Consider the following 13488-nt stretch of genomic DNA (forward strand, 5'->3'; position numbering starts at 1 on the left):
CGGGGAATCAGAGTCGGGGAATCAGAGTCGGGGAATCAGAGTCGGGGAATCAGAGTCGGGGAATCAGAGGCGGGGAATCAGAGGCGGGGAATCAGAGGCGGGGAATCAGAGGCGGGGAATCAGAGGCGGGGAATCAGAGGCGGGGAATCAGAGGCGGAGAATCAGAGGCGGGGAATCAGAGGCGGGGAATCAGAGGCGGGGAATCAGAGGCGGGGAATCAGAGGCGGGGAATCAGAGGCGGGGAATCAGAGGCGGGGAATCAGAGGCGGAGAATCAGAGGCGGGGAATCAGAAGCGGGGAATCAGATGGGGGAATAGAGATGTGGGAAAAGAGAGGCGGCGAAAGGGAGGCGGGGAAAGAGTCAGAGACTCTGAAGCAGGGAATCGGAGTCGGGGAATCAGAGTCGGGGAATCAGAGTCGGGGAATCAGAGTCGGGGAATCAGAGTCGGGGAATCAGAGGCGGGGAATCAGAGGCGGGGAATCAGAGGCGGGGAATCAGAGGGCGGAAAAGAGATGTGGGGAAAGAGAGGCAGGGAAAGAGGCGCGGAAATAGACGCAGGGAAAGAGAGGCGGGGTATCAGATGTGGGGGATCCGAGGCGGGGAATCAGAGGTGAAGAAAGAGATGTGGAGAAAGAGGCAGGGAAAGAGGCAAGGAAAGAGAGGCGGGGAAAGAGGCACGGAAAGAGAGGTGGGAAATCAGAGGCGGGGAATCAGAGGCGGGGAATCCGAGGCGGGGAATCAGAGGCAGGAAAAGAGATGTGCGGAAAGAGAGGCCGGGAAAGAGGAACGGAAAGAGAGGCGGGAAATCAGAGGCGAGGAATCAGAGGCGGGGAATCAGAGTCGTGGTATCAGAGGCAGGGAATCTGAGGCGGGGAATCAGAGGCTGGGAAAGAGATGTGGGAAAAGAGAGGCAGAGAAGGAGGCACAAAAATAGTGGCAGAGAAAGAGAGGCGGGGAATCAGGGGCGGGGAATCAGAAGCGGGGAATCAGAGGGCGGAAAAGAGATGTGGGGAAAGAGAAGCAGGGAAAGAGGCGCGGAAATAGACGCAGGGAAAGAGAGGCGGGGTATCAGATGTGGGGAATCCGAGGCGGGGAATCAGAGGCGGGGAAAGAGATGTGGGGAAAGAGAGGCAGGGAAAGAGGCAAGGAAATAGAGGGGGGGAATCAGAGGCAGGGAATCAGAGGCGGAGAATCAGAGGCGGAGAATCAGAGGCGGGGAATCAGAGGCGGGGAATCAGAGGCGGAGAATCAGAGGCGGAGAATCAGAGGCGGGGAATCAGAGGCGGGGAATCAGAGGCGGAGAATCAGAGGCGGGGAATCAGAGGCGTGGAATCAGAGGCGGGGAATCAGAGGCGGGGAATCAGAGTCGTGGTATCAGAAGCGGGGAATTTGAGGTGGAGAATCTGAGGCGGGGAATCAGAGGCAGGAAAAGAGATGTGCGGAAAGAGAGGCCGGGAAAGAGGAACGGAATCAGAGGCGGGGAATCAGAGTCGTGGTATCAGAGGCAGGGAATCTGAGGCGGGGAATCAGAGGCTGGGAAAGAGATGTGGGAAAAGAGAGGCAGAGAAGGAGGCACAAAAATAGTGGCAGAGAAAGAGAGGCGGGGAATCAGGGGCGGGGAATCAGAGGCGGGGAATCAGAGGCGGGGAATAAGAGGCGGGGAATCATAGGCGGGGAATCAGAGGCGGGGAATTAGAGGTAAGGAATCTGAGGTGGTGAATCAAAGGCTGAGATTCAAAGGGGGTGAATCAGAGGGGGGAAAAGAGATGTGGGGAAATAGAAGCCGGGAAAGAGGCAGAGACGCTGAAACAGGGAATCGGAGGTAGGGAAACAGAGGCAGGGAATCAGAGTCGGAGAAACGGAGGTGGGGAATCAGAAGCGGAGAATCAGAGGGCGGAAAAGAGATGTGGGGAAAGAGAGGCAGAGAAAGAGGCGCGGAAATAGACGCAGGGAAAGAGAGGCAGGGTATCAGATGTGGGGGATCTGAGGCGGGGAATCAGAGGCGGGGAATCAGAGGCGGGGAATCAGATGGGGGAATAGAGATGTGGGAAAAGAGAGGCGGCGAAAGGGAGGCGGGGAAAGAGTCAGAGACTCTGAAGCAGGGAATCGGAGTCGGGCAATCAGAGTCGGGGAATCAGAGGCGGGGAATCAGAGGCGGGGAATCAGAGGCGGGGAATCAGAGGCGGGGAATCAGAGGCGGGGAATCAGAGGCGGGGAATCAGAGGCGGGGAATCAGAGGCGGGGAATCAGAGGGCGGAAAAGAGATGTGGGGAAAGAGAGGCAGGGAAAGAGGCGCGGAAATAGACGCAGGAAAAGAGAGGCGGGGTATCAGATGTGGGGGCTCCGAGGCGGGGAATCAGAGGTGAAGAAAGAGATGTGGAGAAAGAGGCAGGGAAAGAGGCAAGGAAAGAGAGGCGGGGAAAGAGGCACGGAAAGAGAGGTGGGAAATCAGAGGCGGGGAATCAGAGGCGGGGAATCAGAGTCGTGGTATCAGAAGCGGGGAATTTGAGGTGGAGAATCTGAGGCGGGGAATCAGAGGCAGGAAAAGAGATGTGCGGAAAGAGAGGCCGGGAAAGAGGAACGGAATCAGAGGCGGGGAATCAGAGTCGTGGTATCAGAGGCAGGGAATCTGAGGCGGGGAATCAGAGGCTGGGAAAGAGATGTGGGAAAAGAGAGGCAGAGAAGGAGGCACAAAAATAGTGGCAGAGAAAGAGAGGCGGGGAATCAGGGGCGGGGAATCAGAAGCGGGGAATCAGAGGGCGGAAAAGAGATGTGGGGAAAGAGAAGCAGGGAAAGAGGCGCGGAAATAGACGCAGGGAAAGAGAGGCGGGGTATCAGATGTGGGGAATCCGAGGCGGGGAATCAGAGGCGGGGAAAGAGATGTGGGGAAAGAGAGGCAGGGAAAGAGGCAAGGAAATAGAGGTGGGGAATCAGAGGCGGGGAATCAGAGGCGGGGATTCAGAGGGGGGGAATCAGAGGCGGGGAATCAGAGGCGGGGAATCAGAGGCGGGGAATCAGAGGCGGGGAATCATAGGCGGGGAATCAGAGGCGGGGAATTAGAGGTAAGGAATCTGAGGTGGTGAATCAAAGGCTGAGATTCAAAGGGGGTGAATCAGAGGGGGGAAAAGAGATGTGGGGAAATAGAAGCCGGGAAAGAGGCAGAGACGCTGAAACAGGGAATCGGAGGTAGGGAAACAGAGGCAGGGAATCAGAGTCGGAGAAACGGAGGTGGGGAATCAGAAGCGGAGAATCAGAGGGCGGAAAAGAGATGTGGGGAAAGAGAGGCAGAGAAAGAGGCGCGGAAATAGACGCAGGGAAAGAGAGGCAGGGTATCAGATGTGGGGGATCTGAGGCGGGGAATCAGAGGTGGGGAAAGAGTGGAGAAAGAGAGGCAGGGAAGGAGGCAAGGAAAGAGAGGCGGGGAAAGAGGCACGGAAAGAGAGGTGGGAAATCAGAGGCGGGGAATCTGAGGCAGGGAATCATAGGCTGGGAAAGAAATGTGGGAAAAGAGAGGCAGAGAAGGAGGCACAAAAATAGTGGCAGGGCAAGAGAGGCGGGGAATCAGGGGTGGGGAATCAGAGGCGGGGAATCAGAGGCGGGGAATCAGAGGCGGGGAATCAGAGGCGGGGAATCAGAGGCGGGGAAAGAGATGTGGGAAAAGAGAGGCAGAGAAGGAGGCACAAAAATAGTGGCAGGGAAAGAGAGGCGGGGAATCAGGGGCGGGGAATCAGAGGTGGGGAATCAGAGGCGGGGAATCAGAGGCGGGGAATCAGAGTCATGGTATCAGAGGCGGGGAATCTGAGGAGTGGAATCAGAGGCGGGGAATCAGAGGCGGGGAATCAGAGGCGGAGAATCAGAGGCGGAGAATCAGAGGCGGGGAATCAGAAGCGGGGAATCAGAGGGCGGAAAAGAGATGTGGGGAAAGAGAGGCAGGGAAAGAGGCGCGGAAATAGACGCAGGGAAAGAGAGGCGGGGTATCAGATGTGGGGAATCCGAGGCGGGGAATCCGAGGCGGGGAATCAGAGGCGGGGAATCAGAGGCGGGGAATCAGAGGCAGGGAATCAGAGGCGTGGAATCAGAGGCGTGGAATCAGAGACGGGGAATCTGAGGTGGGGAAGCTGAGGCGGGGAATCAGGCGGGGATTCAGAGGCGGGGATTCAGAGGTGGGAAGAGAGATGTGGGAATGGAGAGGCGGGGAAAGAGCCAGGGACTGAAGCAGGGATTCGGAGTCGGGGAATCAGAGTCGGGGAATCAGAGTCGGGGAATCAGAGTCGGGGAATCAGAGGCGGGGAATCAGAGGCGGGGAATCAGAGGCGGGGAATCAGAGGCGGGGTATCAGAGGCGGGGAATCAGAGGCGGGGAATCAGAGGCGGGGAATCAGAGGCGGGGAATCAGAGGCGGGGATTCAGAGGGGGGAATAGAGATGTGGGAATGGAGAGGCGGGGAAAGAGCAAGGGACTGAAGCAGGGAATCGGAGTCGGGGAATCAGAGTCGGGGAATCAGAGGTGGGGAATCAGAGGAGGAGAATCAGAGGAGGAGAATCAGAGGCGGGGAATGAGAAGCGGGGAATCAGAGGCGGGGAATCAGAGGAGGGGAATCAGAGGAGGGGAATCAGAGGCGGGGAATCAGAGGGCGGAAAAGAGATGTAGGGAAAGAGAGGCAGAGAAAGAAGCGTGGAAATAGACGCAGTGAAAGAGAGGAGGGGTATCAGATGCGGGGAATACGAGGCGGGGTATCAGAGGCAGGAAAAGAGGTGTGGGGAAAGAGAGGCCGGGAAAGAGGCACGGAAAGAGAGGCGGGAAATCAGAGGCGGGGAATCAGAGGCGGGGAATCAGAGGCGGGGAATCAGAGGCGGGGAATCAGAGGCGGGGAATCAGAGGCGGGGAATCAGAGGCGGGGTATCAGAGGCGGGGTATCAGAGGCAGAGGAACGGAGGCGTGGAATCAGAGGTGGGGAATCAGAGGGCGGAAAAGAGATGTAGGGAAAGAGAGGCAGAGAAAGAAGCGTGGAAATAGACGCAGTGAAAGAGAGGAGGGGTATCAGATGCGGGGAATACGAGGCGGGGTATCAGAGGCAGGAAAAGAGGTGTGGGGAAAGAGAGGCCGGGAAAGAGGCACGGAAAGAGAGGCGGGAAATCAGAGGCGGGAAATCAGAGGCGGGGAATCAGAGGCGGGGAATCAGAGGCGGGGAACCAGAGGCGGGGAACCAGAGGCGGGGAACCAGAGGCGGGGAATCAGAGGCAGGAAAACAGAGGCGGGGAATCAGAGGCGGGGAATTAGAGGTGGGGAATCTGAGGTGGTGAATCAAAGGCTGAGTTTCAAAGGGGGTGAATCAGAGGGGGGAAATGAGATGTGGGAAAAGAGAAGCCGGGAAAGAGCCAGAGACTCTGAAGCAGGGAATCGGAGGCGGGGAAACAGAGGCAGGGAATCAGAGTCGGAGAAACGGAGGTGGGGAATCAGAGGCGGGGAATCAGAGTGCGGAAAAGAGATGTGGGGAAAGAGAGGCAGGGAAAGAGGCGCGGAAATAGACGCAGGGAAAGAGAGGCGGGGTATCAGATGTGGGGGATCCGAGGCGGGGAATCAGAGGTGAAGAAAGAGATGTGGAGAAAGAGGCAGGGAAAGAGGCAAGGAAAGAGAGGCGGGGAAAGAGGCACGGAAAGAGAGGTGGGAAATCAGAGGCGGGGAATCAGAGGCGGGGAATCAGAGTCGTGGTATCAGAAGCGGGGAATTTGAGGTGGAGAATCTGAGGCGGGGAATCAGAGGCGTGGAATCCGAGGCGGGGAATCAGAGGCAGGAAAAGAGATGTGCGGAAAGAGAGGCCGGGAAAGAGGAACGGAATCAGAGGCGGGGAATCAGAGTCGTGGTATCAGAGGCAGGGAATCAGAAGCGGGGAATCAGAGGGCGGAAAAGAGATGTGGGGAAGGAGAGGCAGAGAAATAGACGTGGAAATAGACGCAGGGAAAGAGAGGCGGAGTATCAGATGTGGGGGATCTGAGGCGGGGAATCAGAGGTGGGGAAAGAGATGTGGAGAAAGAGAAGCGGGGAAAGAGATGTGGAGAAAGAGAGGCAGGGAAAGAGGCAAGGAAAGAGAGGCGGGGAAAGAGGCACGGAAAGAGAGGTGGGAAATCAGAGGCGGGGAATCAGAGGCAGGGATTCTGAGGCGGGGAATCAGAGTCGGGGAATCGGAGTCGGGGAATCAGAGTCGGGGAATCAGAGTCGGGGAATCAGAGTCGGGGAATCAGAGTCGGGGAATCAGAGTCGGGGAATCAGAGTCGGGGAATCAGAGGCGGGGAATCAGAGGCGGGGAATCAGAGGCGGGGAATCAGAGGCGGGGAATCAGAGGCGGGGAATCAGAGGCGGGGAATCAGAGGCGGGGATTCAGAGGGGGGAATAGAGATGTGGGAATGGAGAGGCGGGGAAAGAGCAAGGGACTGAAGCAGGGAATCGGAGTCGGGGAATCAGAGTCGGGGAATCAGAGGTGGGGAATCAGAGGAGGAGAATCAGAGGAGGAGAATCAGAGGAGGAGAATCAGAGGAGGAGAATCAGAGGCGGGGAATGAGAAGCGGGGAATCAGAGGCGGGGAATCAGAGGAGGGGAATCAGAGGAGGGGAATCAGAGGCGGGGAATCAGAGGCGGGGTATCAGAGGCGGGGAATCAGAGGCGGGGTATCAGAGGCAGGAAAAGAGGTGTGGGGAAAGAGAGGCAGAGAAAGAAACGTGGAAATAGACGCAGTGAAAGAGAGGAGGGGTATCAGATGCGGGGAATCCGAGGCGGGGTATCAGAGGCAGGAAAAGAGGTGTGGGGAAAGAGAGGCCGGGAAAGAGGCACGGAAAGAGAGGCGGGAAATCAGAGGCGGGGAATCAGAGGCGGGGAATCAGAGGCGGGGAATCAGAGGCGGGGAATCAGAGGCGGGGAATCAGAGGCGGGGAATCAGAGGCGGGGAATCAGAGGCGGGGAATCAGAGGCAGAGGAACGGAGGCGTGGAATCAGAGGTGGGGAATCAGAGGGCGGAAAAGAGATGTAGGGAAAGAGAGGCAGAGAAAGAAGCGTGGAAATAGACGCAGTGAAAGAGAGGAGGGGTATCAGATGCGGGGAATACGAGGCGGGGTATCAGAGGCAGGAAAAGAGGTGTGGGGAAAGAGAGGCCGGGAAAGAGGCACGGAAAGAGAGGCGGGAAATCAGAGGCGGGGAACCAGAGGCGGGGAACCAGAGGCGGGGAACCAGAGGCGGGGAACCAGAGGCGGGGAATCAGAGGCAGGAAAACAGAGGCGGGGAATCAGAGGCGGGGAATTAGAGGTGGGGAATCTGAGGTGGTGAATCAAAGGCTGAGTTTCAAAGGGGGTGAATCAGAGGGGGGAAAACAGAGGCGGGGAATCAGAGGTGGGGAATCCGAGGCGGGGAATCAGAGGTGAAGAAAGAGATTTGGAGAAAGAGGCAGAGAAAGAGGCGTGGAAATAGACGCAGTGAAAGAGAGGAGGGGTATCAGATGCGGGGAATCCGAGGCGTGGAATCAGAGGCAGGAAAAGAGATGTGGGGAAAGAGAGGCCGGGAAAGAGGCACGGAAAGAGAGGCGGGAAATCAGAGGTGGGGTATCAGAGGCGGGGAATCAGAGGCGGGGAATCAGAGGCGGGGAATAAGAGGCGGGGAATCAGAGGCGGGGAATCAGAGGCTTGGACTCAGAGGAGGTGTATCAGAGGCGGAGAAAAGGCGGCATGGAATCAGAGGCGGGGAATCAGAGGCGGGGAATCTAAGGTGGGGAATCTGAGGCAGGGAATCAGAGGGCGGAAAAGAGATGTGGGGAAAGAGAGGCAGGGAAAGAGAGGCGGGGTATCAGATGTGTGCAATCCGAGACAGGGAATCAGAGGCGAGGAATCAGAGGTGGGGAATAAGAGGCGGGGAATCAGAGGGCGGAAAAGAGATGTGGGGAAAGAGAGGCAAGGAAAGAGGCGCGGAAATAGACGCAGGGAAAGAGAGGCGGGGTATCAGATGTGGGGAATTCAAGGCGGGGAATCAGAGGCGGGGAAAGAGATGTGGGGAAAGAGAGGCAGGGAAAGAGGCAAGGAAATAGAGGCGGGGAATCAGAGGTGTGGACTCAGAGTCGGGGAATCAGAGTCGGGGAATCAGAGTCGGGGAATCAGAGTCGGGGAATCAGAGGCGGGGAATCAGAGTCGGGGAATCAGAGGCGGGGAATCAGAGGCGGGGAATCAGAGGCGGGGAATCAGAGGCGGGGAATCTGAGGCGGGGAATCAGAGGCGTGGAATCAGAGGGGGGAATAGAGATGTGGGAAAAGAGAGGCGGCGAAAGGGAGGCGGGGAAAGAGTCAGAGACTCTGAAGAAGGGAATCGGAGTCGGGGAATCATCAGAGTCGGGGAATCAGAGTTGGGGAATCAGAGGTGGGGAATCAGAGGCGGGGAATCTGAGGCGGGGAATCTGAGGTGGGGAATCTGAGGTGGGGAATCTGAGGCGGGGAATCAGAGGCGTGGAATCAGAGGCGGGGAGTCAGAGGCGGGGAGTCAGAGGCGGGGAGTCAGAGGCGGGGAATCAGAGGCGGGGAATCAGAGGCGGGGAATCAGAGGCAGGCAATCAGAGGCGGGGAATCAGTGGGCGGAAATGAGATGTGGGAAAAGAGAGGCAGAGAAAGAGGCAGGAAAATAGTGGCAAGGAAAGAGAGGTGGGGAATCAGAGTCGGGGAATCAGAGGCGGGGAACCAGAGGCGGGGAATCAGAGGCTGAAATTAAAAGGGGGTGAATCAGAGGGGGGAAAAGGGATGTGGGGAAAGAAGGGCAGGGAAAGAGCCAGGGAAAGAGCCAGGGACTCTGAAGCAGGGAATCGGAGGCAGGGAAACAGAGGAAGGGAATCAGAGTCGGAGAAATGGAGGCGGGGAATCAGAAGCGGGCAATCAGAGGCGGGGAATCAGAGGACGGAAAAGAGATGTGGGGAAAGAGAGGCAGAGAAAGAGAGGCGGGGTATCAGATGTGTGCAATCCGAGGCAGGGAATCAGAGGCGTGGAATCAGAGGCGGGGAATCAGAGGCGGGGAATCAGAGACGTGGAATCAAAGGCGGGGAATCTGAGGTGGGGAAGCTGAGGCGAGGAATCAGAGACGTGGAATCAGGGGTGTGGAATCAGAGGCAAGGATTCAGTGGGGGGAATAGAGATGTGGGAAAAGAAAGGCGGGGAAAGAGCCAGGGACTCTGAAGCAGGGAATCGGAGTCGGGGAATCAGAGGTGGGGAATCAGAGTGCGGAAAAGAGATGTGGGGAAAGAGAGGCAGAGAAAGAGGCGTGGAAATAAACGCAAGGAAAGAGAGGCGGGTAATCAGAGGTGGGGAATCAGAGGCGGGGAACCAGAGGCGGGGAATCAGAGGCATGGAATGAGAGGCGTGGAATCAGAGGCGTTGATTCAGAAGGGGGAAAAGAGAGGCGGGGAAAGAGCCAGGAACTCTGAAGCAGGGAATCGGAGTCGGGGAATCAGAGGCGGGAAAGAGAGGCAGGGAATCAGAGGCGGGAAAGAGAGGCAGAGAATCAGAGGCGGGGACTCAGAGGTGGGGTAAGGGAGGCAGGGAATCAGAGTCAGGGAATCGGAGGAGGAGTATCAAAGGCGGGGAATCAGAGGTGGGGAAGAGGGGGGAAACGGAGGTGGATAAACAGAGGCGGGGAAACGGCGGCGGCGAAACAGGCAGGGAAACAGCGGCGTTGGAACAGATGGTTGGAAGTAGAATGGACGAAAGAGAGGTGGAGAAATCGAGGAAGGGAAACAGAGGAGTAGGAGAGACGGGGAAAAAGAGGTGGGGAAAGAGTGCGGTGGAAAAAGAGAAGTGATAAGAGATGGGTAGAATCTAAAGTGGAGAAACAGAGGTGTGGAATTAGTCTGGTTGAAAAAGAGAAGCGGAAAGCGGGGTAGAAACAGAGTTGGGGAAATGGAGGGGTGGAAACAGAGGTGTTAAAAATGAGGTAGGGGAAGAGAAGGCTGGGTACAGGGTCAATAGGCAATTACTTGAAGGTGTGGATAAGCAGAGGGACTTTGGGGTTCAAATCCAAACATCCCTCAACGTTGTTGCCACACAGGTTAGTTATAGGATAGTCATGAAGGCCAATGGGATGCTGAGCTTCATTAACTTTTCTACGTGGTCGTGCGTCAAAATGAGGCCATTTTGGTAAGAAAGCGCAGGAAATTACTACGATCACAGGAATGGCCTCCACGTGCATCCTCAAGCAATATCTACATGGTAATTTTATGGAAACAAATGACAACGTGACCAAATATCCAATCACATTTATAAAAATAGCACTGGCCTTAGCGAAAAAATGGATCACGATGTCCGACTCCCCTCTACTTATAACACACTGGGCTGTGGAAATGAACAGCTGTTACCTACGGAAAAAAATCACATAAACATTACCCTTTGGTAAAGGTCTGTCAGCCATACCTGGACCACAAAAGGGGCCCAGACACAATAATAAAAAGGAACAATAGAATTCTATAAAACTTTTAAAGATTTATTAATTCCTCCCCTCCTGGAAGTAATCAACCAGATTGATAAAACACAAAGCTTACCAGATTCATGCAAAACAGCAATAATTACAGTAATACCAAAGACAGGGAAAGATCCACTCGCACCAGCGTCATATAGACCAATATCTTTACTTCACACAGATTGTAAGATAATAGCTAAACTATTAGCAAACAGATTAGCCGACTATGTACCAAAAATAGTAAATCTGGACCAAACTGGATTTATTAAAAAAGATGAACAACAGACAATATTTGTAAATTTATTAACTTAATTCATGCAGTAGAAGGAAATAAAGCTCCATCAGTAGCGGTTGCTTTAGACGCAGAGAAGCCCTTTGACAGAGTAGAATGGAATTATTTATTCAAAGTACTACAAAAATTCAGTTTACCAGAGAAATATATTCATTGGATTAAAGCATTATATAAGGGGCCATTGGCGAAAGTGACAGTAAATGGATATATATCAAAGCAACAAGATCAACAAGGCAGGGTTGCCCACTATCGCCCTTATTGTTCGCGTTAGCCATAGAACCACTAGCAGAATTGATAAGAACAGAAAATAAAATAAAAAGGATAAAAATAAAAGACAAGGAATATGAAATCAGTTTATTTGCAGATGACGTTATGGTATACTTAACAGAACCAGAAATAGCAATAAAAGAATTACATAACACATTGAAGGAATATGGAGAAGTGTCGGGATACAAGATTAACGCAAATAAAAGTGAAGCAATGCCAATGAATAATGCGGATTTCTCAAAATTTAAGAAAGAATCACCATTCAGATGGCAAATGCAAGCAATACGATACCTAGGTATACAAATAAATAAAAACCTCGGCCATCTATATAAACTCAATTATTATCCACTAATGAAAAAATTACAGGATGACTTAGAGCATTGGAAAGACTTACCACTAACACTAATAGGAAGGATAAACTGTATTAAAATGAACATTTTCCCAAGGATACAATACCTATTTTAGGCATTGCCAATACACTTGACGGAGAAATTCTTCAAGGAATTAAAGAAAATAATAAGAAAATTTTTATGGAAAGGGGGGAAACCGAGGATAGCACTAGATAAATTAACAGAATGGTATAAACAAGGAGGCTTACAACTGCCAAACTTTAAAAATTATTATAGAGCCGCACAATTAAGATACCTATCAGATTTTTATCAAACAAGGGAAAAGCCAGATTGGACTAGATTAGAACTAGATAAAATAGGGGAGAAGATACCCGAACATATATTATATAAATGGGATGAAAAATTGGTACAACGTAGAAATTCTCCAGTATTACATCATCTGCTCAATATTTGGAAGAAGATTCATGTAGAAAGGAATAAAACAAATTACCAACTACCAAAACTAATACTGACGCAAAATCAGCTAATCCCTTTTACAATAGATAACCTTTCCTTTAGAGAATGGGAGAAAAAAGGGATCAAAAGAATAGAAAATTCTGTGCAATTTGACAAGTGTGACAAGTCTTACAAAATCTCTTTCCATCCTTTTCCAAATTAGGTCAGTAGAATTGTTTCATCATTTCCTTTTCCCAAAGGTGCCCACCCAAATGTGTTTTATGAGCCATGTTCAAAATCTCATCTCTATAGGCTGTAGGATCTATAACCCAATGAACCTCTGCCCATTCTTCATTATCCAATATCGCATTATATTTTCTCATCAATAAACCTCCTTTGAAATAATATCCAACTGGCCCTTTTTAATTCCTTCACCAGAGAATGGTTTCTATCCATCTCCATTTTGTTTTTCTATCAATTTTCCTCGAAGTTCTGAAAAATCCTTTTGCCAACTGCTGCTCACTGTCACAAACTTTTAAATCATTTTAGACATCACTGCCCTCACTGTCACAACTTTCAAATTTAAAATCAGAATCAGAATTCTGACTGAAGAAAATATTTAAAATGACTGGTGATTCACAGCTTGACTCTTTGATCTCTTCATTAGTTTGCTTCTGTACCTGACAGCTTGTTTCTTTCAGCTGCTGACTCTCTCAAGCTTTCTTGAAATCAATTGTCCAATATCTTCTTCACTGACCAAGGTTTTCAACATAACTGCCAACTTCCGTTGTTCAACTTTTAACCTCCAGAACTTTCATCTCCTTAGCAATAAGCAACAACTCCTCCTTTTTCAGATCTGAAAAGTTTGGTGATTCCAAACACATTTTTAATTTCTATTTGGACAAGTTCACTTGGCCCACACTTAAGTTTTGTTTCCAAAACACACTCATCTGTACTTTGTGCAGAATCTCACTTCATATTGGGGTTTAAAACATTCACATTCTGCAGAAACTGACAAAGTTTCCACTTTCAAATCGACACAGATTGGAGTTGCCAAACATGGACCAAAATCCATCGCTGTACTTGAACCCCACACACACAATAAGCCTTTTAATGAGCTTGGGAAATCAGTTTACTAATAAATCACAAAAACTCCAAAGATTTCAGATCCCAAAACTCCAAATCGCAAGGACAAGCCCAAAATATGTTATGAACTAACAACCTTTTTAATTATGTTTGGGATTAAAGGACCTTTTGACAAGAATGTGCTAAAAAGCATTTAAATCCATTTATGCCTCTGAGAAGTCTGCTTTCCTCAGAATTAAAATGGCCTGCATTTGTACAGGTGCTTCTGAACAAACACCTATTGTTTTCAATATCTCAAGAACATCATAAATCCTTTTCACCTTCTTGCATGTTTGTCTCAACTGCCTTCTGTTTGCGATCTCCAACAACAATCTGTGTTTAAAATGCTAATGCTTTGTCCTTGTGCCCCTGAAATATCCAAGCTAACTGATCAAGTATACAGGTACAATATTTTACCTCTGTAATTTACTTTACTAAGACATTTTTATATACGAGAAATATTAAATTAATATTAAAGGTTAACACAACTCCGTGACATATCTGAATAGTCAAGGTATTAAAGGTGAGTGGGAGAATGGATCAGTTC

Source organism: Narcine bancroftii, unplaced genomic scaffold (genome assembly GCF_036971445.1).
Source record: "Narcine bancroftii isolate sNarBan1 unplaced genomic scaffold, sNarBan1.hap1 Scaffold_229, whole genome shotgun sequence".
Classification (NCBI taxonomy): domain Eukaryota; kingdom Metazoa; phylum Chordata; class Chondrichthyes; order Torpediniformes; family Narcinidae; genus Narcine; species Narcine bancroftii.